Source organism: Mauremys reevesii, linkage group 6 (genome assembly GCF_016161935.1).
Source record: "Mauremys reevesii isolate NIE-2019 linkage group 6, ASM1616193v1, whole genome shotgun sequence".
NCBI lineage: Eukaryota > Metazoa > Chordata > Testudines > Geoemydidae > Mauremys > Mauremys reevesii.
The window spans coordinates 65,409,480-65,434,475 of record NC_052628.1 but is presented as its reverse complement, the minus strand read 5'-3'; the positions used below and the strand labels follow the sequence as shown (position 1 = coordinate 65,434,475).

The 24,996-nt window shown below is 41.8% G+C and overlaps 1 long non-coding RNA gene across 2 annotated transcripts; it reads right to left on the bottom strand.

Annotated features, from left to right (window-relative positions):
* Window positions 1-550: 550 nt before the first annotated feature.
* LOC120407768 lies at window positions 551-24,944 on the bottom strand. Of its 2 annotated transcripts, XR_005600243.1 has the most exons (4): window positions 24,892-24,944; window positions 1,985-2,074; window positions 1,478-1,542; window positions 551-1,360 (listed from the first exon to the last, which is right to left on the bottom strand). It is a non-coding gene; the product is annotated as an uncharacterized LOC120407768 (long non-coding RNA). The 2 variants fall into 2 exon arrangements; XR_005600242.1 differs by lacking the exon at window positions 24,892-24,944 and having other exon boundaries at window positions 1,985-2,109.
* Window positions 24,945-24,996: the final 52 nt, after the last annotated feature.

The window sequence follows — 24,996 nt, the reverse complement described above, 5'->3', positions numbered from 1 at the left end:
GCATTGAAGGGCATACTAGAAATGGTGATTAAGGGAGATACCACTGAAGACATTGACGTGGATGATGCCAGAACCAAGAGCCAGGTGCGATTTGTGACCTGGCTAGATGCATTGGAAGGGGACTCCAGTGTAATTTAATAGGACTGGCCCATTAATACAGGCAGGGCCGGCTCCAGACCCCAGAGTGCCAAGTGCGCGCTTGGGGTGGCGTGCCGCGGGAGGGCAGCAGGCAGCTCCGGTGGACCTCCCGCAGGCGTGCCTTCGGAGTGTCCGTTGGTCCCGCGGCTTCGGTGGAGCATCCGCAGGCGTACCTGCGGGAGGTCCACTGGAGCCGTGGGACCAGCAGACCACCAGAGCGCCCCCCGCAGCGTGCCGCCCTGCTTGGGGCGGCGCAATTCCTAGAGCCGCCCCTGAATACAGGCCATTTTGTTTACTTTCTCGACAGTCCCTAAAGCATCATCACCCTTCTTTTCTTCCCTCCTACCCCCCTCCATGGTGGCCATTCATGTGTGGGGAGAAAGAAATTCTGTTTTGAACTAGCTGATTTATTTTAAGAGCATGAAATTAAATTAGCAGGCAATAGGCCAAGATAGGAATACAAAAATAGGAACACAAATTTTGCAGCAAAGACAAAACATACAAAGTATTGCTTTTAAACGACAATGAATCCAGTGAGTGAGCACTCTAAATACATCGTCTTACAGAATAAGATTTCTTTGAACCAATAAAATGCAATATTGTGTAGTGTCATAGTAACAAAATAAAAGCACTTGCAATGCTTTTTAAAGCACTATGCAATGCAAAAGCACTTCTTAGCTACCGTGAAACTGAGTGAGCTTCGTCGGTACATAATTTTACAGAACATGCTTGCTTCAAACCATCCAAACAAACAAAATGCAACATCATTGGAACAACTAGAACTAATAAAATGCAATATTATGGGGGGTAAATAAAAGGATCTAGAATGACTTTTAGTCTACACTTGCATGCACTGAATTCAGGAAAGAGGGAGAAACAGTGAAACTTCTGACATATGTTAACTGGTGAGTACCAAGACTCCTTACTGCTTGCAAAGGCCATTGATCTTAACACACACAGCTTTGGAGTTTGCTGCTAAAAATTCACAGAACTTTTCTAGCAAGTAGTATTTAATCTTTGCCTGGATGTTTCTGATCAGAATTGTCTTATTTCTCCTGCCATAATAGGACACTTTCCCATGCCATTCTGTAAGGCCTTCAAGGATCATCATTTTGAAGAGGCAGGCAGTAAACTGCCCCAGCTGACCACTAACCTTCTCAAGCAGCTTCCTTCTCTGACCCTTGGAGACCCACATCATTATATCCTCAAGGACCATGATTATCTGTAATAAGTTAAGTAGTTGTTACTATTCTATACCAAAAAGTTACGAGGCCCCAATGCCCAGCCAGCCCTCACAGCTACAGGGGTTAAAAAAAAAAAAACATTCCCCTGTACTCACCATGCAGTGTGCTCTTAAAGGCTTCTGAAGCAATGGGAATTGTGAGACATAGTAGTTTTATACACCTTAGATGGGAAAATGTAGACTGTTATTGTCTGATGTCTGGCATCCCACACCCCAAACACACACACAAACAAACACCCCTAACAATGGCTTTCTATTTGTTTCAGTAACCTCAGCTGGGGTATCCTTTAGGAGTATCCCTTCTACACTTGCTGAGCAACTCAGCCTGAGGAGGAGAGAGAGAAACAGACAAGAGAAGACATTGTTTTCAGATTGATCCAAACTGCCCAGCACAGAGTCTATGAGATTCAAAAACGGTGGGACCATATGCCTGAGGAGAGCGAGGGAGGAAAACAAAGATTGAGAGATGCACCAAAACATCCTGCAGCTCTTAAAGTAAGCTGTTAGAGCATATTATTGATCAAAGCACCCAAAGACCAGCATCCCAACAGCCACTACACGGCTTGGAGAACAATTCCTTCTGGCTGGGGTGGAAGGTCATACCTGGTGGTCAGAGCAGGAGTCCTTAGCCAGGGCCAGAGTCAAGGGTCACAGCCAGTCAGGAATCAGAGCTGAGGGTCAGAATCAGGTTACCTAGAGTAAGGAAAAGCAGGAGGAGGTTAACCAATCATGGTTAAATGCTTAAAGCAGCCAGCAGCTTCTCATTTTAAGAGCAGGTCTGCTAATCTCCTCAGCCAACTGGGCAGTTTGGCCAATCAGGTGGCTGAAATGGGACCAGCTGCGCTCATTAGACTGCCTGGGGTTAACCTAGCAGGTAAGCAGGTTAGCTGTGGGTCCTTACTCCTGACAGGGCCATAAACTCCTCTCTTCTGTATGGACTCCAGTCCTTTCAGCAGCAGTATCCCTGGCATTGAGCCCCAATGGACAATAATGAGAACTGCTGTGAACACACCTACTGCCTGATGTGATGTAGCTGCATGCACCTTGCTATTTATTTATATATTGTAAATGATGTTTAATAAAGTTCTATTTTATGAAAACATCAATTTATTTACTTTTCCTTACAATGCAGAGATGAAAATCCCCCAAAGCAATGACCCTTCCTCCCATCAAAAACACAATTAATAAACCAGTTACTTATTTGCATAAGCCCAAAGTAACATGCTGGCTCCTGCTTACTGTCAAACTGTGCTCTTAAAGTTTCTCTAAACCACACAGCACCCCTAGTGGTACAAGTCACCAACCTTGTCTCAGGCTGCTCCAAATCAGCAGACAGCCTGGAACCTTACCCCTCCACCCTGGCAGAAGTGTTTCCCTCTAGCTTCACAGATGTTATGCAGTACACAACATGCAGCAATAATATCAAGAGTATTTTCCAGCCTTGTCATGAGACACCTGCGCCTACACTATAGTCTTCCAAAGGCACATTCCACAACCATCTTGCACTAGCCCAGGTGATGTTTAAATCTGTCCAGGAACCTGGATGGTTTGTGGCTTCACGAGCCAGGGAAACAAAATGCTGTGTCCCTGGGAATCCCAATTGGCACAGCAACTCCATTAATGTCAATAAGACAGTCTGGGTAAAGTGTCCTTGCTTTCAGCTTTGCAGAAAGTCCTGTATTCCTGAGATGTGAGCATCGTGAACTTTCCCTATTCAGACAACATTAATATTAGTAAATCATTCCCAGTGCTTGCATTGCCGTGGAGATATAAGCTTTCTGCTTATATACTCAGAGGCAAGGCAGTGGGAAGAGCATTCAGATTTAGGATATGAGTCCCATCTATTGCCCCACCACAGATCAGGAAGCCCATTGCATCAAATCCATCTATCACTTCGTTGATATTGCCCATCATGAAACCCTGTGCAACAGAATATGTTTAATCACCTTGCACACCTGGATGACAACTGGCCCCAAACTGATTGCCCATTGACCATTAGCAATCTGGGGTTGCAAGCTTTCAGATAGCAACTGCCACCCATTTCTCCACTGTCAGAGGAGTTGGTCTCTGTGCACTGTAGATCTAGGATGAGCTTGGCACACACACAACCTTACAATGTGGCCATCTGTACCTGAAAATTCTACAACCACTGCTGATTGTCCCAGGTTTGCATCACAATCCAATCCCACAATTCTCTTTTCATAGTACAGGCCCCAAACCACTACTCCACTGTGTGCAGTTGGTCAGTGAATACTTGCCAGCATTCCAGCTTCCTTTTCTGTCTTGCACTCATGCTCAGTATCCAAACACTTTGGTTCCACAGATACAAAAGAATCTCTTGCTCTGTTCCTAAAACAGACAAGACAGCTCCAATGATCAGTAAAGCATCCATGTTTCTGATGGCAAGAAGGAAAAATGGCATAACAAAGAGTAGAGTATAGGATGGAACAGAGGGATTTATGGAAACTCCCATAATTCCCTAGGAGGAGTGACGTTGTCCCCCAATACTTAGCAGCAGGATCACAAAAAACTGCAAAAATTTTCTACAAGGTAGTGTGCCAACAATGGCATGGGGGACACTGGAATGTCTTCCCAGAATGCCCCATGTCTTTTGCTTAGATAACCTGTTTCTGTGAGGACATGCTGCACCAGCAAAGGCAGCCAAATGTGATTGCACTCTGTCAAAAGAAGCATGCTGGTTGCAGTATGCTGGCAGAACTTCTGTCAATTAAACTTTCTAGTGTAGACGTGGCCTTCATCAGGGCTGAAATACATTGGTGAGGCAGCATAGGGAAGTTACATACATATTCTTCTACAGGACTGGAATGTCAAACTGGCAAGAATGTTATTTAAGGAAAGTCTGGTGTTAAAGGAGAAGGAATATACTGGAATATACTGGGTTTGGACCTGGGGTCATGGAAGGAACGTTAACAAAAGGAATGTCTGCTACATTTGCATTCACAGATGAATAATAATCCAATCTGTCAATATCATCTTAAATGCAATGGAGTAGTTAAGTTTTGAGATGAAACTTTTGCACTTTTGAATGCAATTCTGCAAACTGAACAATGAGTTTCAAAAGGTCAACAGAAGCAGTGATGGCTTGTAATTTGGATGTAATCCAGATACATTACTTTATTATATGATAAATAATGTATTAACATACTGCATAGACCTGTGTTAGCTTTGTGTGTTTTCTATTTCTTGCCTAATGAGTTGCATTTATCTTGCTCATCTGTTTTGTTTTCTTTCTTCCATCATCAAGCACAGTACACCAAGAAAGTAGATATTCAGTACTTTCTAGAAAAACAGAGTTTACACAAGCAGAGGCCTAAACACCAAAATTTTGTAGGACTATATTAAAAGCAGAAAAAAACAGCAGCTCTGCAGTCTTTCATTACTATCAGCTCTTCTCTGCTCAATAAGAAAATGACAATGAAAAAATAAAGAATTTAGCAATGCTCAAACACTAGCCCCATACTCTATGTTGGCTGAAGTTATATTCAGGACAATCATAGATGCAATGCTCCCAGGGCCAGCCTACAACATTTTGGCACCTGAGGCGAGGAGCTCAAATGACACCCCCATGCCCCCTCGCTTGGGCCAATGCTCAATTCTGCCTTCTTCCTGTTCTACTCCTCTCATGATACTGCTCTGCTACCTACCCCAATAAAGGAGAACTAACAACTTAAAATGCCTTGTTCAAAAATTTTAAGTAACACTTAACTTTCAGATGCCTGAACAGCAAATGTAACTTTTCGTGTCTGCATAGTAAACATTGGCATTTTTATTTGTTTGAATAATGAAAGGGTGCTTTCCGTGCCTTCTTGGTTGCAAAGATTTGAACTGCTTCCTGAAGGTTCCCAGTCTGGGCCAGCTCATGCTCTATTGAGAAGGTTGCAAGGCCAACCAGTCTCTCCTGTGTCATTGTGGAGCGTAGATGTGTTTTTATTAACTTCAGCTTGGAGAAGCTGCGTTCTCCACTGGCAACTGTTACAGGAAGTGTTAGAAGTATGCGCAGAGCAACAAAAGCATTTGGAAAGAGGGTGATCATCTTATTTATGCACATATATTTTCAGAACAGCCTTTGGAGTTGATCCTGCTGAAATGTATCTTGAAAGGGCTTTCAGTTCATCACCTAAATCACTTGCATCAATATCGCGCATGTCATCATGTATCGACACTGTCTCTAGTGCCCTGCATTGCTGGTATAGGTCTTCTTCAGGTATAGTGAGGAATTTTGGAATATCATACAACATCCTAAATATACTGCTGTGTTCCTTGAGCTGCATGAAACATTCTTCAACTGACTGTATTGCACTATCTAGCACCTGGTTAAAGAATTCAACTTTGAATTGTTGTTTGGGGTCTCTTATGGGATTATCCCATGCTTCATAATCAAAATGTCATCTTCGGTACTCTTGTATGCTTGAATGGGTGGGAAAATAGCTTCAGTGTGAAGTTCCTCTGCCGATTTCTGTGCACTCTTCAGAACATTTTGAAATCCCTCATCTGACCAGTAAGACTGTATATATGACTTTGCTTTGTCCACCTGTTCCATTGCTCCAGATATATCAAGGTCGACACCTTGGAGTCTCTTGCTTACAACATTTATTTCAAACAGTATGTCATGCCACAACCCTAAGCCACACAGAAATTTGAAGTTATGTATGTTTCTAGTGATTCCATTTCCCTCTGCCGCTGTTCTTCCATGAACAGTTCCTGTCATAGCATTATGCTCCATAATGGCAACTATCTATCTTCTCAGTTTGGTATTTGACAGGCTTTATCGCCTTCACTCAACTTTCCCATTGTGTGGCACTCAGTGGTTTTAGTGTCAGAGAGGATGTTCCCAGATGTTGCTTCAAAATTTGCTATCGATGAGTTGATGCGGAGAAAAATACTTAGATGCTTTGAATTACATTAAAAAATTCAGCAGCCTCACTAGAAGCTGATGCTGCATCACTGACCACCAAGTTCAATGAATGAGAACTGCATGGGACAAAAAAAGCTTGAGGGTTTAACTCTCGGATCTGTGTCTGCACTCCTCTGTTCTTTCCTCTCATATTGGCACCATAATCGTAGCCCTGACCTCTCATGTCAGCTAATGCAATTCCCATATCTTCCAGCTTTTTAAGAAGCACATTGTCATACCAGCTTCTGTAGTAACATCAATGTCAATAAATTATAGAAAATGCTCTCTGACAGTCACCATTGCAGGGATATTTTCACTAGGTTCTGTTGTTTTTACAAAATACACCATTAAAGTCATTTGTTCTGTATGACTGGTGTCAGGTGTGCAGTCCAGAATAACACAGTAATATCTTGCTGACTTCAGAGCTGCCACAATCTTCTGTTTGACTTTTGTTGCCAGTAACTGTATGATCTCATTTTGAATAGTTTTTCCAAGGAAGTGGTGTGTGTACATGTCTTGGGTGGTGACTCTTCTTAGATGCTCCTGGAGTACTGCATCAAACTCAGCCATCAGCTCCACAATTTTAAGGAAGTTTCCATTGTTTGGCACATACAGCTGATCTGAAGTGCCGCACAGTGCTTGGGTAGCAAGCATTATCACAATGGCAATGAGCCTTTTCAGAACATTTTGCCAGTAAAGAGACTCTGATGCAATCTTCTCTTGATGCTGGTCATCTATGGTGGGGCCTTTAACCTTAGTCTCATCTCAAGCTCTTTCCACCTTTGGAATGCTCTCTGGTGATTTGCTGCCTTCCCACGGCATGCCAGATTTCTAGCCAGATTTTTCCAGTCCTTTGTTCCTGTAGAACCCAGTGTGGCTGGAACATTAGACTGGAAGAGTTTGCAACAAAAACAGTATGCAGCATTCTGGGGTTTTGAGTACATAAGCCATGGCCTCTCCACTTTGTCACCATTGGGGATTTCATGCCAGTAATGTGTTGGATGGAAACATCTATTTTCATTGTCTTTGAGGAACATGAAGTTTTTCACTTGCTGTGGCCCATGCAGTACCAGGAAGTCCCTGAGGCTAATGCTGAAGTGGGTCCACAGTCCTGGATCATCTAGACTTAAGGAACTAAACTCAGCATCAGCTGTTTCTTGTGCCTTCACCACACTCTTCTCTGATCTACACGTTTCTTCAAGAATGTGCATGGTTACGTCTTTTTGAGATGGAGATATGGATGCTGCAGTAGCTGCCAGGTCACCTGCACTCTGACTAACTGTAAGATCAGGCATCTCCTCACCACTCACATCCTTACCAGGGCCAGAAGGCTCACCATGAACATTTGTGTCTATGTAATTCAGGAGAGCTCCTTCCTGCTTAGATAGAAAAGTTTCAGAAAAAAGCAAGCAAGCAAAGGAATGTTGCCCCAGAGGGGCAGTTTCTTCTTTCACTCATGACTGTTGTTCTGTGCCAGTTATAGTGGTTCTCAACACTCAATTGAAGCGGACAAATAAGCAGGCTCGTAGCAGGGCCTGAGTGAGGAAAGATATCAGCATCTTAAGAGCCTACTGCTTCAGTTGACTGCCTGTTCTCCTCAAGTGGGTTCAGGGAAGCAGCAGGAAACAGGAAGCTCCCTCAGAAGCTGGTGTTAATCAGTCCAGGCTCCTGGGGGTGCTAGAGAGGTACATAAGAGCTCCTCCTCATCTCTCTCTCCATGCAGCTCCTGCTGCTTTCTGTTATTCCCTCTCACCTTTTCTCCTACCTGCCTGTTATGTCTCTTGTGCCCTCCCTCCTCCAGCACAGCACTTCACCATCTCTGTGCATCTAGAGCAGAGAGAATACATATGCACCAGCAGCAGACACAATTTTCTATACTCTGGGTCTTAATGGTGCCCCCTCCCCCCAGTCTGGCACGTGAGGTGGCTGCCTCAGTTTGCCTCATGGTAAGGCCAGCCCTGAATGCTCCATATAGTAGTAAGAGAGGAAAAAAGAGAAGAGGTGGAAAATATATTGCTGTAAAATGTTATAGAGTAAAATACTCAAACAATAATGACATGTATGCGTGCATATATTGTATATTTTCTTTTTACTGGATCTATTGTGAGTGACACACAAACGTTTGTTCTATGTATATAAACAAAACTACACAGTTACTCTTGGTGATAATGTTGGCCTTATCAGAACACTTGTCTGACACCTATTGTCTGGTTATAGAAGAATGCTTGCATTACTCTGAAATGTGAGTGGACATGCCTTCAGTATACTAAACCTGAGGGCTTGTCTACAGAGGAACACTCAGGAAAGTTAATGTGAATTAACCAAAGGTGTAAATGTAATATGTTAAATTTATGTGCACTTTAACATGAGATTGATTTAAACTGCCTGAAACCATTGTGTGTATGCACTCATTCAGTTTTAAAGTGGCCTGAATTTGGTTTAGTTTCTACTAAACCATGTAGACAAGCCAGTCCTGCAGAATTTCCTTAGAGAAATCTTTCACTGAAGTTAACAGATGTTTTACATAGTAAGGTCTGCAGGAAGAGGCTCTTACGTTTTTGGATAACTGGTGGTCAGCTTTCCTTTATCTCATCCTTTCTTAAGTTTTGATCTAAAGCCCAATCAAGGGAATGGGAATCTTTCCATTGACTTCAATGGGCTTTGGATCAGGCCCTCATCCCACTTTCTCCTTCCTCCCCTTCTTTGGCTGTATTCTATCCTTATTGTAGGCTCAGATCAATATCAATGTATGGCCTAATCCAGGGGTCTCAAAGTCCCAGCCTGCAGGCCATCTGCGGCCTGAGAACCTCCCCAGTGTGGCCCGTGGGGCTCCAGCAATTTTGGGGACGGGTCTCTCTCTTGGCCCCGCCTGCCACCCCCGGGTGCTCCCCCTCCCGTGTGTCCCCCGCCCACCACCAGCAGCACAGCAGAGCTGAGCGGCATCGGTCTGCTCCTCCACATGGCTGCCAGCCCCTCCCTGCGGCTCTTCCTCCCAGAGCCTGCACCCCAGCTCAGAGCCTGCACCCAGCACCCAAACTCCATCCCAGAGCCTGCACCCCAGAACTCCTCCCCCACCTAAACTCCCTCCCAGAGCCTTAGATAGGTGGAGTTTTCGGGGGCAGGTTCTGGGCAGCATGAGTGACATTATTGGCCTGCTGGGAGGATTTGAGGACTGACACTGGCCCTAAGGTTAATTGAGTTTGAGACCCCTGGCCCAATCTTTTCATTTACCAGTAATGGCCATGAATTTACCAAGCGTGGATCCCAAGGATAAAGAAACTTTAGACAGACATCAATAGAGAAGGCAGAAATGTAGAGAACTAGTTTTAATCTAAAAGCTAATAAAGCTCCTGCCCCACCTGAGTATCAACAAACTATTACAAGATACTTAAAGATCAGCTATCCCCATATGACAGTGTGCAAAGCTTTTAATTTTATGACTGAACAACAATAAGGTAAAAGAAAATTAAGTTGGCATTTATTTCAGTATTTTAAAATGCAGGAGGGGACTCTTGAGGCTACCAATTTTATGGACCAATCCTGCTATTCAGTGCAGGCTAAAAATATTAATCAAAACTTCAGCATAATGCCAGATATCCTACTTCCCAAGGTGATCTAGGCAGGCTTCACAATATACCACTATCTGTCAGATGTTTCCTATAGTCTCTTATCTACCCTTGAAAGCTCAGACCCAGAAGGCCTGCCAGAAGTTATCTTGATGAAGGACATAGAAAAAGCAGTCAACATGATGAAACAGAGCTTTCTGTTTGCAGTGCTGGGAAAATTTGGTTCAGGCAGCCCTTTTGTTAGGTGGGTGATCATAATCCTTGGCAACAGCTTTTTCCAACTGTATAGTGGCAGCCGGCAGGGCTGCCTTTTGTCACTTTATTGTCTTCTTTGTTTCTATATCCTGTAGCTATAACTCAGTCTGAGACAGTCTATAGATGGGTGGGATCTAGCCCTGTTTGTCTTTACATGCCAAAGATATTTTATTTTGTCAGGAATCCTGACTCCACCTTACCAATTTTTAAAGATGCATTATCATTTTTACACAATAGGCTGTAAAATTAACATTCACCAGATTGAGTCTAGTGCCACTGAAATCTCGAAATGAAAGGTAAATACTCAGTACACTGTACGCTATGAAGAGAACATCTTGCTTATCAAATATCATGGTGTTAAAATCTGACTGAGATGATTCTATTCTTCAATTTAAATTACACAGCAAGGATTGAGGAGGCAGATGAAATGACCTGCCTAGATGGAATCATGTTCCATTGTTCATAATGGGCAAAAGTGAAGATGATATAATAAATGTTCTACCCAGTTCCTTTATGTTATCACGTGTAATTGAGAGGCTAATGTTTCTGGCAGCATAAATAGCTCAGTTAAAAATACCTAAACTAACTGAACTATGCAAAGTGCAGCTTCACCTGAATTTAAATTTAACTACTGGGCATTCAGCTTGTGAGGAAGCCTTTTTGAATACTTGGATATTCCAAGTTGTTTTTCTTCTTAACTTACAAAAATACCATCCTCTGCATCTGATGTATTATAGCCATGCAAAAACTTGGGATTAATGCATTGTTCACGTGGAGAAGCCAAACATGAGACAGTAAGGAAATACAGAAATAAGGTTGACAGCAGTGCCCCCACTATCCTCTCAATTTTTAGATAATTCCCACCTAAGGCTATCCCCTATTTAAGATAGCCTAAAGACTGAAGTGATCCTGCATTTCTGATGGATCACAGATATAGACATCCCAGTGGTCTAACTGCAATCACTTTGAATTGTTTTTAACAAAAGAATGGAGAAGCTTCAACATTTCCAGCAAAATATGACTATTAAAAAGTTCATGCTTTTAAAATGACTGAATTGATTTTTCTCAAAATTTTGGCTTGCTTAGGATAACCTTAACTCTCAGAGTCTCTTATTTGGGAGACATCTGTATAATAAAAATACTTAGCACTTAATTAGAGCTAGTGGAAACCATTTCTGTTCCACAGGAAATGCTGGCATTTCCTCCCAAAATTGTTCTGAATCAGAATGAAAAGTCTAAATTTCCCACAAAATGAAACTTCCAAAATATTTAGTTTCAAGTCAATCAAAATGTTTTGCTTTGATTTTCACTTTTTAAATTATTTTTAATTTTTATATGGCTATATTATGTTATTTTATAAAATAATATAACAATAAAGCAGTATAATAAAAAGAGAAACATTCCATTCTAATCAGGTTGAAATTGGATGTTTCAACCTTATCAAAATGCTGTTTCAATTTCTCTCTCTCTCTTTTTCTTTTTTCCTAAACAAAATTCTAAAACTAGTACTAAGCACTTGTATGGCACCTTTTACATGATTATCTCAAAATATATTTCAAATATTAATCATTTAATTAATTACAGTCTCGCATTGATTAGACTGCCAACGAATTGTGTCTAGTTGGTATGGTATACAGTTACACCAAGTCTCCTATCTCTTACAGTGGTTTTACAGTGGTGTAATCCATTGATTTCTTTAGTGGAGTTCCTCAAGATTTGCACCAGAGTACTGGAATTATAGGAATGTATTAAGAATTAATTAAACTAATCTGAAATAAACCCGGTTTAAATAGAAATTAGAGCATCCATACAGGGGTTTGTACCAGTTTTACTAAATTGGTTTAAAATAACACCTTTTAATTAAACTGGTAGAATTTTTTTATGTGGACAAAGCATAAGCAAGAGGAAAATGAGACGTGTTCTTTTTTTTGTTTTGTTTTTCTTAGGGCTGTCGATTAATCACAGTTAACTTACACGATTAACTCAAAAAATTAATCATGATTTTAAAAATTAATCGCAATTAAAAATTAATTTCAATTAAATGCACTCAAACAATAGAATAGCAATTGACATTTATTAAATATCTTGGATGTTTTTCTACATTTTCAAATATATTGATTTCTATTACAACACAGAATACAAAGTGTACAGTGCACACTTTAAATTATTATTTTTATTAGAAATATTTGCCATGTAAAAATAAAATAAATAGTATTTTTCCAATTTACCTCATACAAGTACTGTAGTGCAATCTCTTTATTGTAAAACTGTAACTTACAAATGTAGATTTTTTTTTTGTTAGAGCACTGCATTCAAAAACAAAACAGTGTATAAAACTTTAGAGCCTACAAGTACACTCAGTCCTACTTCTGGTTCAGCCAATCGCTAAGACAAACAAGTGCAAATATTTGTAATAAAAAATAAATGTAAAGGGAGCACTGTACACTTTGTATTCTGTGTTGTAATTGAAATCAATATATTTGAAAATGTAGAAAATATACAAAAGTACTTAAATAAATGGTATTGTATTAACAGCGCAATTAATTGCTATTAATTTTTTTAATTGTGCGATTGATCATGATACATTTTTTTAATCACTTGACAGCCCTAGTTTTTTTTCTTTCACTCTTTCCTTTTATTAATCTATTCAGTGGAAAACTAGTATTGAACATGAATAGTCAACCTCAGAAAATATGTAATATCTATCAATTTTGATTCTTCAGTGCTTATACAAAATCTTTGATTAGCAGTTCGGTATGGTATAGCATTCTTAGATTATATTTTAAGGCTTAAATTTGATCTCTCCACATCCTTTGCATGCCTAGTGGAGTTGTGAAGAACCTCCCACTGAATCCCCTTCCCCAAGTCTTGAAGCCCTGTATCACTGTAATTATCTTTCTAACCAAAGATAATTTAACAAGACTCCATTCAGATGTTCCTCTTTAATGTAATTAGTCTGAAATCTTAAAAATAACCAAACATTATTTTTAAAAAAATATTTGGCTGGCCTACATAGATTGCGAGAGAGGTTATTTCTCCCCATCCCAATCCTTTAAGGGACAAATAGCTAAATGTTGTGACAATCAAGTCAATTTCTGACATCATACAATGGTTAGAATTATAAATCATCTCCACTCATTTTTAAATACATTAATTTTTAGGCCCAAATTTTCAGAAGTGCAAGTGTAATTTTATTACACTCAACTTTGGCACATGCCAATACATGATGTGTGTATGCAAACTGAGGTTGCTTACACAGTGGGTTTTTTTTTATCAGGCTATAGGATGTCTTACACTAACCCTTGTGCCATAGTTATAAGGTAGCCAATTATCAGTATTTGTACCTACTTTCTGTAGTTCCATTAAGATGACTCATGGCCATTGCACTAGGGAATGAAAGACATTTATCTTTTTTCTGTTTAAATTGCAAATAGGACAGCTAGCTTTATGTGCTGCAAAACTGTTTTTCTCAAAAGGTTTCAATTCTATTTTTGTTCAAGTGTGAAAAAAGTTGGTTGTATTTATTTTCCAAAATGCACATATTACAAACATTTTTAACACTGGGAAACTGAAATGGCAAATGTCACTAGCTTATTCATAGAATTGACAGTGATGTAAAATACAAGCCAACAAGAATGGCTGAAGAGATCTGTAACTGCAGTTCATTTTAAACAATTTATTTTTCCCCACATACTGGAGAATTAAAGTTCAGTGAGTCTTCCATCTTAGGTTCTTATCTGGCCCCCATTACCATAGTATTTAACCCCCTCACAATTTTTAATATAGTTATCCTCAAGCTGGATTTTATTCCTGGCTCTGCCACTGGCCCTAAGAATGACCATGGACAAGTCACTTCACCTCTCTGTCTCTGTTTCCCAATCTGTACAACAGGATAATGATACTGACCTCCTTTATAAAGCATTTCAAGATCTATGGATGAAAAGCGCTATATAAGAGCTAGGTATCATTACTGTTACTACTAATTAATATTTAGTCCTGCCATGAGTGCAAGGGGCTGGACTAGATGACCTCTCTTCTATGAATATTCTAATAATTGGCAAGTGATTCAAACTTGTCACTTCTCCCAACACTGCTACTTCCTTTTGTTGATACCTATTGTTAGGGCCCTACCAAATTCATAGTCCATTTTGGTCAATTTCATGGTCGTGGGATTTTTAAAATTTCAGCTATTTAAATCTGAAATTTCACGGTGTTGTAATTGTAGGGGTCCTGACCCAAATAGGAGTTGGGGGGGTCACAAGGATATTGTAGGGGGGTTGCGGTACTGCTACCCTTATTTCTGCACTGCTGCTGACGGCACTGCCTTCAGAGCTGGGCATATGGAGAGCGGCAGCTGCTGGCCGGCAGCCCAGCTCTGAAGGCTGAGCCACCACTACCAGCAGCGCAGAAATAAGGATGGCATGGTATGGTATTGCCACCCTTACTTCTGCACTGCTGCCTGCAGAGCTGGGCCCTCAATAAGCAGCCACCACTCTCCGGCCGCCCATCTCTGAAGGCAGCAGCACAGAAGTAAGGGTGGCATGGTATGGTATGCAGTATGGGGTGCTGCCTTCAGAGCTGGGTGCCCGGCCAGTAGCCACCACTCTCCATCCACCTAGCTCTGAAGGCAGCACAGAAGTAAGGGTGGCAATACTGCAACCCCCCCTAAAATAACCTTGTCACCTCCCTGCAACTCCCTTTTGGGTCAGAATCCCAATTTGAGAAACGCTGGTCTCCCCTGTGAAATCTGTATAGTATAGGGTAAAAGCACACAAAAGACCAGATTTCACGGTCCATGACGTATTTTTCATAGCTGTGAATTTGGTAGGGCCCTACCTATTGTTGCCTTTTGCTTAATCTGTTTTTCATTCATTTCATTTGTTCCACCTTTCTATGGTGTTTTCTGATTTTGCTAAAAATTAATCTGTTCTATAGTACAGTATCAAATACTTTAAGGAATTACAGATATTCTTTTTCACTGAGTCAGCAAGTTAATTACAGATTTCAATAGTCAGGCATCTTTCCTTTTCCTTCAGGAATCCACACTGTGTTTCTTAATAAATTAGGGCTACATGAACAGATGTGCCCATCTGGGCCATTACATTTGCACAGAATCCCACTGAAGTCAATGGGACTCCACACAGACATTAGAATTTTCATAAGTTCATCTGTGTGCAGGATTCAAGCTTTTCATACAATGGAACTTTATACATGGTCATTGTTGTTGGTGTTTTAACTACAAATGAAGTCAAGCCTGCAGATTTGTAGATTACAAAATCTTTGTGGTTTAATTAAATATAGGAACTACATCAGCCCACCCCCAGCCCATTGGTAAAGTACTTTCTCACTATGCTCAACATTAAGCTATCCTACCCTATTCAAACAGTATACGTGCTGCGTGACATAGGAGAAAACTTTGAAAAAACAGCTATAAGAATAAAGAATGTATTGCCCAGGTTCCAGAAATCTGCATTTGGACAGTTCCCATGGGACTGATGGGACACAAAAAGCCACTAACACACTGGCCCTGCCCTTTCCTAAAATGCAGAACCCAGTCTTCTGAGTCACCACAGAATGGCTTCCACAGGGTCGTAGAGAGAAGGGATGTTGCTTCAGATGTGACTCTACTTCCCCTGTCAGCCTATACCAGTGTATATTTTTGTCCTCTCTGCCCACAGAGGCAGAAGAGATGATTTGGCCCTTAAAGAGTGTCTTAAAGTTGAACTCAGCAAATCCTAAGATAGCACTTCATTTGACTAAATAAATATCATACATGTTAATGACTTAATTCACATCATATAAAGTGTGCCTAGATGCCACAGGGAGGGGTACCATACAAATGCACATAGAGGTAATAATTGTCATTAAAATGTATTGAAGATGTGGTGTGTAGTCTATTTCTTCTGTATTCAGCCAGAGCTATGTAGTATAATTGTATTTCAACCAAAAAGAGAGGCTCTTGAAAGGAATTGCTGAAGTTTCCCTATTGATTTCCCCAAAGATGGATTTCCAACACATCTAATATCTCTTGCTAAGACTGTCAAAGTAGATTCCCTAGTAGCAAATTCTAAAGAAAATATTAGAAACTAGAGGCAATCATAATTCAATGCAGAAACATTTGCTAACAAAATTTGGACCCAAGGGTTGAATATATAACAGTCTTCAGTATGGATTCGAAAATATTTAATAATTTTAAAGGAAATGTTTTTCTAATTAGTATTGCTATTCTTCTAGTGGCTTAGGTAAAAGGAGAATATTTTAAAATGTGCTAAATCCATATTCCTTTCACTTCCTGTATTCAGATGTGGCCTAATCCTGAAAAAATTTATACATGTGAATAATTACTACTCTCACAAATAACAAATGGATAAATGCATTAATTTACCAGATTAGGCCTTTGTTATTAAATGTATCTTTTCTAAGATAATGCTATTAGCACCTGATTTCAAGTGACTGAAGTATGTTATAATAAAAAAATCAGATGATCAAATCTCTTACATTCCAGGATATTAGTTTGTATTTGTGAACTTTCCCTGTCATTGTCCAAAAATATACAAAAAATAGTGAAGTACTTAACCTAAGGAATGAAATTTGCAAGTTTGGTAGCAAGCATTTTTAACAAACTTATCAAACCGGGGCGGTGCTGTATGACTGGAGAATAATAAAGATGGTACCTGTATTTAAGAAAAAGAAAAAGGTGATCCAGGAATCCACAGACCTGTGAGAATGACCCCATAACAGGCTTTAGAACAAATTGTGAAGGAAAAAATAATTAAAGACATGGAAGTAAATAGAAAATGGTACAAAAGACAACATGAGTTTACCAAATGCAGATTGTGCCAGACTAACCTGATATCTTTCTTCAATACCTGGAAAGATACTAGAACAAATTATTAAACAATCAGTTTGTAAGCACCTTGAGGATAATAGGGTGATAAGGAACTGCCAATATGAATTTCTCAAGAACAAATCATGCCAAACCAACCTGATTTCCTTTTTGGACAGGATTAATGGCCTAGTCGACAGGGGGAAAGCAGTAGACATGATATCTTGATTTTAATAAAGATTTGACACAGCCCCACACAGCATTTTCATAAGCAAACTAGAGAAATGTGGCCTTGATGAAATCATAATAAAGTGAGTGCAGAACTGGTTGAAAACCTGTACTCAAAGTAGTTATCAATAGGTCACTGTCAAACTGGGAGGATATATCTAGTGGGGTCCTACAGGGGACCTATTCTGGGTCTGGTACTAGTCAATATTTTCATTCATGACTTGGGGATAATAGGGTGCAGAGTATGTTTATAAAATTTGTGGATGATACCAAGCTGTGAGAGGTTGCAAGCACTCTGCGGAGAGGATTAGAATTCATGACAGCCTTGACAAATTAGAAAACTAGTCTGAAATTAACAAGATGAAATTAGATAAAGAAAAGTTCAAAGTCCAACCTTAAGAAGGAAAAATTAAATGTACAAATACAAAATGGGCAATATCGGGTAGGTGGTAGTACCGCTACCGGATCTGAGGTTATAGTGGATCACAAATCTGAGCCAGCAATACGATGGAGTAGCAAAAAAAGGCTAATATTCTGGGGTGTATTAACAGGAGTGTCATACGGAAGGCACAGGAGGTAATTGTCCCACTCTACTTGGCACTGATGAGCCTCAGCTGGAGTACTATGTCCAGTTTTAGATACCACACTCTAAGAAAGATGTGAAGAAATTGAAGAAAGTCCAGATGACAGCAACAAAAATGCTAAAAGGTCTAGAAAACCTGACCTATGAGGAAAGGTTAAAAATGGGCATGTCGATCTTGAGGAAAGAAGACCTGATAAGTCTTCAGATATGTTAAGGGCTGTTATAAAGAGGACAGTGATCAATTGTTCTCCATGGCCACTGAAAGTAGGACAAGAAGTAATGGGCTTAATCTGCAGCCAGGAAGATTTAGGTAGATTTTAGAAAAAATAACTTTCCAACTCTCAGGATAGTTAAGCACTGGAATAGGTTACCAAAGGAAGTTGTGGAATCCCCGTCATTGGGGACTTTTCAGAACAGGTTGGACGGACAAACACCTGCCAGGATTGGTCTAGGTACATTTGGTCCTGCCATAAGCACAGTGGGACAGGTTAGATGACCTCATGACTTCTGGTGGTCCCTACCAGAGCAAAATTTCTACAATAAGAACTGATACTCTAGAAAAGAGTAATGCAGCAGATCCAATCTCTCTGGATTTCTGTAAAGCATATGATACAGTGCCACATGGGAATTTATTTATTAAACTGAAGAATATGGAGATTAGTACAAGAATTGTAAGGTGGGTAAGGACCTGTCTATAGAAGAAAAGACAATAGGTTTTGCTGAAAAGTGAACTATCGGTCTGGAGGGAGGTTACTTGTGGAGCACCTCTAGTATCGGTCTTGGGACTGATATTATTTGGTATTTTCATCAGTGACCTTCGCCCAAAGAGTAGAAATGTGTTAATGAAGTTTGCTGATGACAGAGAGGCCTTGGCTACACTTGAGAGTTACAGAACTGTTGGTGGCTTTATTGCGCTGTAACTCACTCCCCGTCCACACTGGCAAGGCACATAAAGCGCTATCTCCGTGGCTGCTTGTACTCTACCTCCCCGAGAGGAATAAAGAGTATAGCGCTGCTGCTGCTGCGCTGTGGCGCCAGTGTAAACAGAGAATAACCTTAGTACGCTGTGACTGACCTCCGGAAGCTTCCCATAATCCTTTTAAGTGAAGGTTACTCTCTTTGTTTTGTTGTGATGCCTCTCTTTGTTTTGTTTTGAACTCCGGGCTCCCGGAACTGCTTATCAAAAAAACAAACACAGCTACTGTTTGCTGTGAATGAGCAAAGGCAGGCAGGGGGCTCCCTTTGGAACGCCTACAGCTAGCGTTTGCTTGAGGAGAGAAGCCTGGCGGGCGGGAGGGGGGGGTCCGTTTCGGGGAGGGCTGTGTATTTGATCTGTGAGGAAAAAAAGCTGTTTGCTTTCAGTGAGTGAGAGAGGGGTGGGGGTGGGGGTTGGAACTTGCAAGGCAGCTGCTGACACAGTGTCGGCTCCAAAAATCCACTCTCTCTTTCCCCGTCACACTCCACCCCACCCACCCCTTTTGAAAAGCATGTTGCAGCCACTTGAACGCTGGGATAGCTGCCCATAATGCACCGCTCCCAATGCTGCTGCAGATGCTGCAAATGTGGCCATGACAGTGCGCTGGCAGCTGTCAGTGTGGACAGACTGCAGCGCTTTCCCTACTCAGCTGTACAAAGACAGGTTTAACTCCCAGCGCTGTACAGCTGCAAGTGTAGCCATACCCAGAGTAGGGAGACATCATCAGTACAGAGGAGAATTAGAATATCATACAGGAACAACTGGAAGACCTTGAGGGCCAAAGAGAGAGGGACCCAGATTGCATCACCACCTCTCTTGGCTCCAGATGAGTCCTAAACACTGCCTAGGGTGAAACAGGATTAGATTTTAACAGCAGCAGCAACAGCAGCAGCTTCAGCCCATCTTCATTAACTTCTTCTCTTTTCTCCAACAGGACAGTTAATAACATCTTTGATACCATCTAAGAAACTGTTCAAGAAGGGGTTTTTCCTTCTAAAAACTCTCTCCAGCTAAAGGGAACAAGAGATGTAGTTAAAAGGAAAGCCTTACTTAATACCTTACATTTCAAAAGCTTTAGCTGTTTTTCTGTCTTTTCTATATCTGTAATAAAAGGTTAAAATGACTTTGGATGGTGTGTTTGCCCTGGCATGAAGCAGGCTGAGGTCTCTGTATACCAAAGCCCAAACCTTGTTTAATACTGTTCAATACTGGACAGTGACTGGATTATGTTAACTCCATTAGCTCATATATTCCCTCTAAATGAATACATCACCCATATTCAAGAAAAATTTATTCGAGCTGGAACATGTGCAAAGACAGGTTTCTAGGATGATAAGTGAAACGGAGAGCCTGTCTTACAAGAGGATACTAGAAGACCTTGGCTTGTTTAGCCTAGCAAAATGAAGGCTGAGAGGGTATGAGATTGCTCTCTATAAATACACCAGGGGAGTAAATTCCAGGAAAGGAGAAGATCTATTTAAACTAAAGGGCAATGCTGACATAAGAACAAATAGGTATAAACAGACCATGAATAAATGTAGACTGGAAATTAGAAGAAGGTTTCTAAACATCAGAGGAGTGAGGTTCTGAAACAGCCTCCCCACAGAAGTAGTGGGAGAAAGTAAAGCTAACAGGTTTTAAGATAGAGCTTGATCACTTTACAACTAGTATTATATGACGGGGTTCTCTGTGATAGCAGGGGACCAGACTCACTTACCCAGGAGATCCCTTCCAGTCCTGTGTTCTTGGGCTGGTTGAGTTCCTCAGCAAAAAATTTACACTAACCTTAATATACTGGTGATAAATGAAGAGGGGGGGAGCTCCCTTTTGTGGACACCCAGACAGCCAGTAGCTATAAAATCCCTGTTAGTAGCTGTTCTCTACTTGCTTTACCTGTAAAGGGTTAAAAAAGCCCATAGGTAAAAGGAAGGAAGTGGGCACCTGACCAAAAGAGCCAGTGGGAAGGCTAGAACTTTTTAAAATTGGAAAAAAACCTTTCCTTTTGTGTCTGTTGTTGTTCTCCAGAGAGAGGGGACAGAGCAGAGACCAGGCTGGGACTATGCTGTAAGAACTTAGAGCCAAATATGAAAAATCATCCGATCATACCTAGAACAACTCATTTGAACCCCAGATATGTAAGTAGATCAGGAAATGTCTAGGAAGACGTGATTAGGTTTATCTCTTTTATTTCTCATTGGTTTGTGGACTCCTCTGTGCTAACCCCAGGTGCTTTTGTTTTGCCTGTAATCTTTAAGCTAGACCTCAAGAAAACCATTCTTGATGCTTAATTATTATATTTGCTCTTTTTAAATCTAGCAGTAGCCTAAGTTCCAGATGTGTTTTCTTTTTGTTTTTAATAAAATTTATCTTTTTTAAGAACAGGATTGGATTTGTGTGTCCTAAGAGGTTTGTGCATCTGTTGTTTAATTAGCTGGTGGTAACAGCTGATTTCCTTTGTTTTCTTTCTCAGCTCTTCCCGGTGGCGGGGGGTGGGGAGGTTGAAAGGGCTTGAGGGTACCCCACAGGGAGGAATTCCCACATGTGCCTTGCTCGGTACAAAGGGGGTTTTGCATTTGGGTGGTAGCAGCATCTACCCATCCAAGGTCAGAGAAAAGCTGTAACCTTGGCAGTTGAATACAAGCCTGGAGGGGCCAGTATTAATTTTTAGAATCCTCGCGGGCTCCCACCTTCTGCACTCAAAGTGCCAGAGTGGGGAATCAGCCTTGACAACACTAATATAATTTTCACTGACACTGCGTAATTAGCAAGATGGAAAATATAATAAACCTAAAAAGTATGCAGCAATAACACTATCATGTTTGTCCCTCTGAACTGTCTTCTCCCTCCTGTTCCTTCCCTATCTCTCACACTGCAAAAATCTCTCTACTATCCACACTTTAAAATTCAACAATTATTGCTTCTAAGAAGGTCACTAAATAGATCTGTATTAAACATTAACCTATACACCACTTCTCTGTAACCTTCAATTACTCAGGTTATTCATATCGATTTTCTAAATTATTCAGTTTGTCCCTATGTGCATTAATCTCTTGAATCAATTTATGCTTGATTTCCTATTACAGTCCTCTAGGTCTTCTGTGTGTTGTGCTGCCTCTGTGGTATTGACTCTATTCAAATGTTTCTGGATTTTCTAATATATCACTTTTAAGATGATCAAATTTTTTCCCCAGCTCCTTATTTCCTTTCTTCACATCTTAGGAGACTTACTTCAGACTCAAAATATTTTCTTCATTGTGTCTGATGCTGTTGAATCGGCTGCTTGTGAGTGAGTGGGAGAATCTGATTGCTTTCAGTATACAGAATTAACATGCTTTTGTTGCCTTTTCCTTACTCAATTTCATCTTTCTAGCTTGAAATATAGTGCAGGAGCCATTTTCTGTCATACAGAGTATTCTCTTAATTGTAAGGCTGAGCATTATAAATTCTTCATTCTGATGGGTTACAGAAGGAAAGAAAAGAGCTTTTAGAACCCCATTATAAGACCCCTCAAATTTCAGGCCACAGGCTACCCCTAAAACTCCACAAAATTGCTCTTTTTATTGAGCTTTTCTACCTATTGATAATCTGCCTAAACAAGAAAATAGCATTCCTGAGATTTCCTGCTCCTCAGTTCCCACAAACCCAACTCTTAACCATAACCCCAAACACACACGCACGCACGCACGCACGCAATCATGCAGAGGAGTCTCTTGTGGTGTCTAAGTAGGTACAGGAGAAAGTGCAGCAGAGACCACATTTAGAGTGGGCTCTACAATCGCCACAGCCTTGCCACCTACTTTGCCCTGTTGCCCACTGCACCATTTAGCAGAGGGAAGCAGGTGATCTTCCATTTTAAAAAATTATTCTCATAGTTCTTCATTACTGTTTCCTCTGAACAACATGGAATACTGAGACCATTAAAAAGAATTCCTTAAATACACGTCACCATGAGAAGAATATAAAATTTTTCAAGAATCCAAAGTGCTGATCCTGAATTCTATTGACATACAAAAATCCAGTGGCAGTTTTCATTGCTCAAGGAACATAGGATTAGGCCCCAGATGTTATGTGAAATGGACAGCCTGCACAGAGATGAGCACTGATTGGAACCTATAAAGTATTCATAAACTCATTAAGAGAGCGGGTCATTACTGTATTTTTCCCCCTTCCTTTCATTTTTAATTGAACACTTAGTATCTTCAAAGAGCTTTACAGTCATTAACTAATTAATCCTCACAATGGCCCTGTGCATCTCTCTGCTAGGTAATTATTATTATCCCCATTTTACAGGTGAAGAAAAACAGAGATTCTATCCATATGGGCTTGCGATTCTTGAAACTATTTATTTATTTGCATTTATAAAACAAGAAGTAACTACCTCAAATAGGTTGCCAGGCATTTGGTTTTCAACTGGTACACCCGGTTGAAAAAGGACCCTGGCAGCGCCGATCAGCACCGCTAACTGAGACATTAGAAGTCCAGTCAGCTGCCCAGCAGGGGCCCAGGGCTAAGGCAGGCTCCCTGCCTGCCCTAGCTCCACATGATTCCCGGAAGTGGCCGCCAGGTCCTTGCAGCCCCTAGATGCAAGGGCACCCAAGGAGGCTCTGCACTCTGCCCCCACCCTGAGGTCCGACTCGTAGCTCCCATTGGCTGGGAACCACAACCAATAGGAGCTGCAGGGGCGATGCCTGTGGGAGCGAGGGCAGCATGCTGAGCCTCCCTGGCACCCATGCATTTATGGGCTGCAGGGACCTGACGGCCACTTCCCAGGAGCTGTGGTAAGTGCCACTGGGACCCCAAACCCTCTCCTGTACCCCAACTCCCTGCCCCATCCAGGAGTTCCCTTCCGCACCCAAACTCCCTCCCAGAAACCGCACCTCCCCTAATACCTGCCCTAGCCCCCTCCTGCAAGCCAAACCCCTCATTCCTGGCCCCAGCCCAGAATCCACACCCCACCCTGAGCCCTCATCCTCCCGCATCCAAACCTCCTGCACCAGCCCAGTGAAAGTGAGTGCAGGTGAGGGGAGAGTGAGCAACAGAGGGAGAAGCGAGTGGGGGCAGGGCCTCAGATAAGGGGTGGGGCAGAGGTGTTTGGTTTTGTGCAATTAGAAAGTTTGGTGATCCTAAACTCAAACTGTAGATACATCTGACTGATCACTAAAACAACAATACATCAATATGAAAAGAAAACAAAGAACTCCTCAAAATTTAACAACTGCATTTCTGAATAACTATCACAGGGCAAGCATGCCCCATCCCCTCTTGGGGTGAGGGAGGGTAATTACTTCTACATGTCCCTGTCTTTATGATCACTCCTTGTCTTGGGGTAGCATGGCCTAGTGATAAAAGTCAATATGGCCATTCTCTCTCTCTCTCTCTCTCAGCATTGTGTGGCCCGATGGCCAGGGTCAGGGTGACGGCCCCTTTCCACAGGACCATGGGACCCAATGGCCCGAGCCACTATGGCTATCCATTTCAGCTGAGCTGTATGGCTTAGTGGTCAGAATCAGTGCTGCCACCTGGCTCAGCAAGGCTGTATGGCCTAGTGGCAAAAGTCAGTAGGGCTGCCACCTCTCTCAGGTCTGACTGCCCACTTCAGGAAGACTGTATGGCCAGAGTCAATAGGGCGGCTCTGCTTGGCAGGGCTGTGTGGCCTAGCGGCCAGAGTCGGTATGGCTGCCCATTCGCAGGGCTTCGCAGCCCAATTGCCAAAGTCAGTTCATCTGCTCTCTTTCAGGGCAGCATGTCCCAATGGCCAGAGTCAGCATAATGGCTACCCTGTTCCACAGGGCTGTTTGGCCTGGTGGCTGGTAAGGGGGGGTGGGCCGCCACCTCGGTGTGTGTGGGGGGGGTGGCTGGGTAGGGGGAGCTGGGCCCTCCCTGCTCCATTAGGTCCCAGCTGAGGGCCCAGACAGTGGCAAGTGTGCTCACCACTGGGTCAGCAGGGAATCCACCCGAAACACACTGACACTACTCAGTATGATGCCTAGTCCCCCTTAGCTACTTCCTGCCCTGTCTCTGGTGAAGTATTCCTGGAATTTCCAAAGTCTGTAGGCTCCTCAGCCTGTGTGGCTCCCAGGAACCCCTCACTCCTTGGGTGTCTGCAGGGGCTGGTGCGTGTGCCTGGGTCTCAGTGACTCCGGCTTCCATTGTCTCCTCACTTTCTGCTGTGGCTTCAGCAGCTCCCAGGCTGGAGCCTGCAAGTGTGTCCCCTCCCTCTTCAGCAGTCAGCCTTTAATCAGCTCAGCTGTTCCCTTTTATACTTA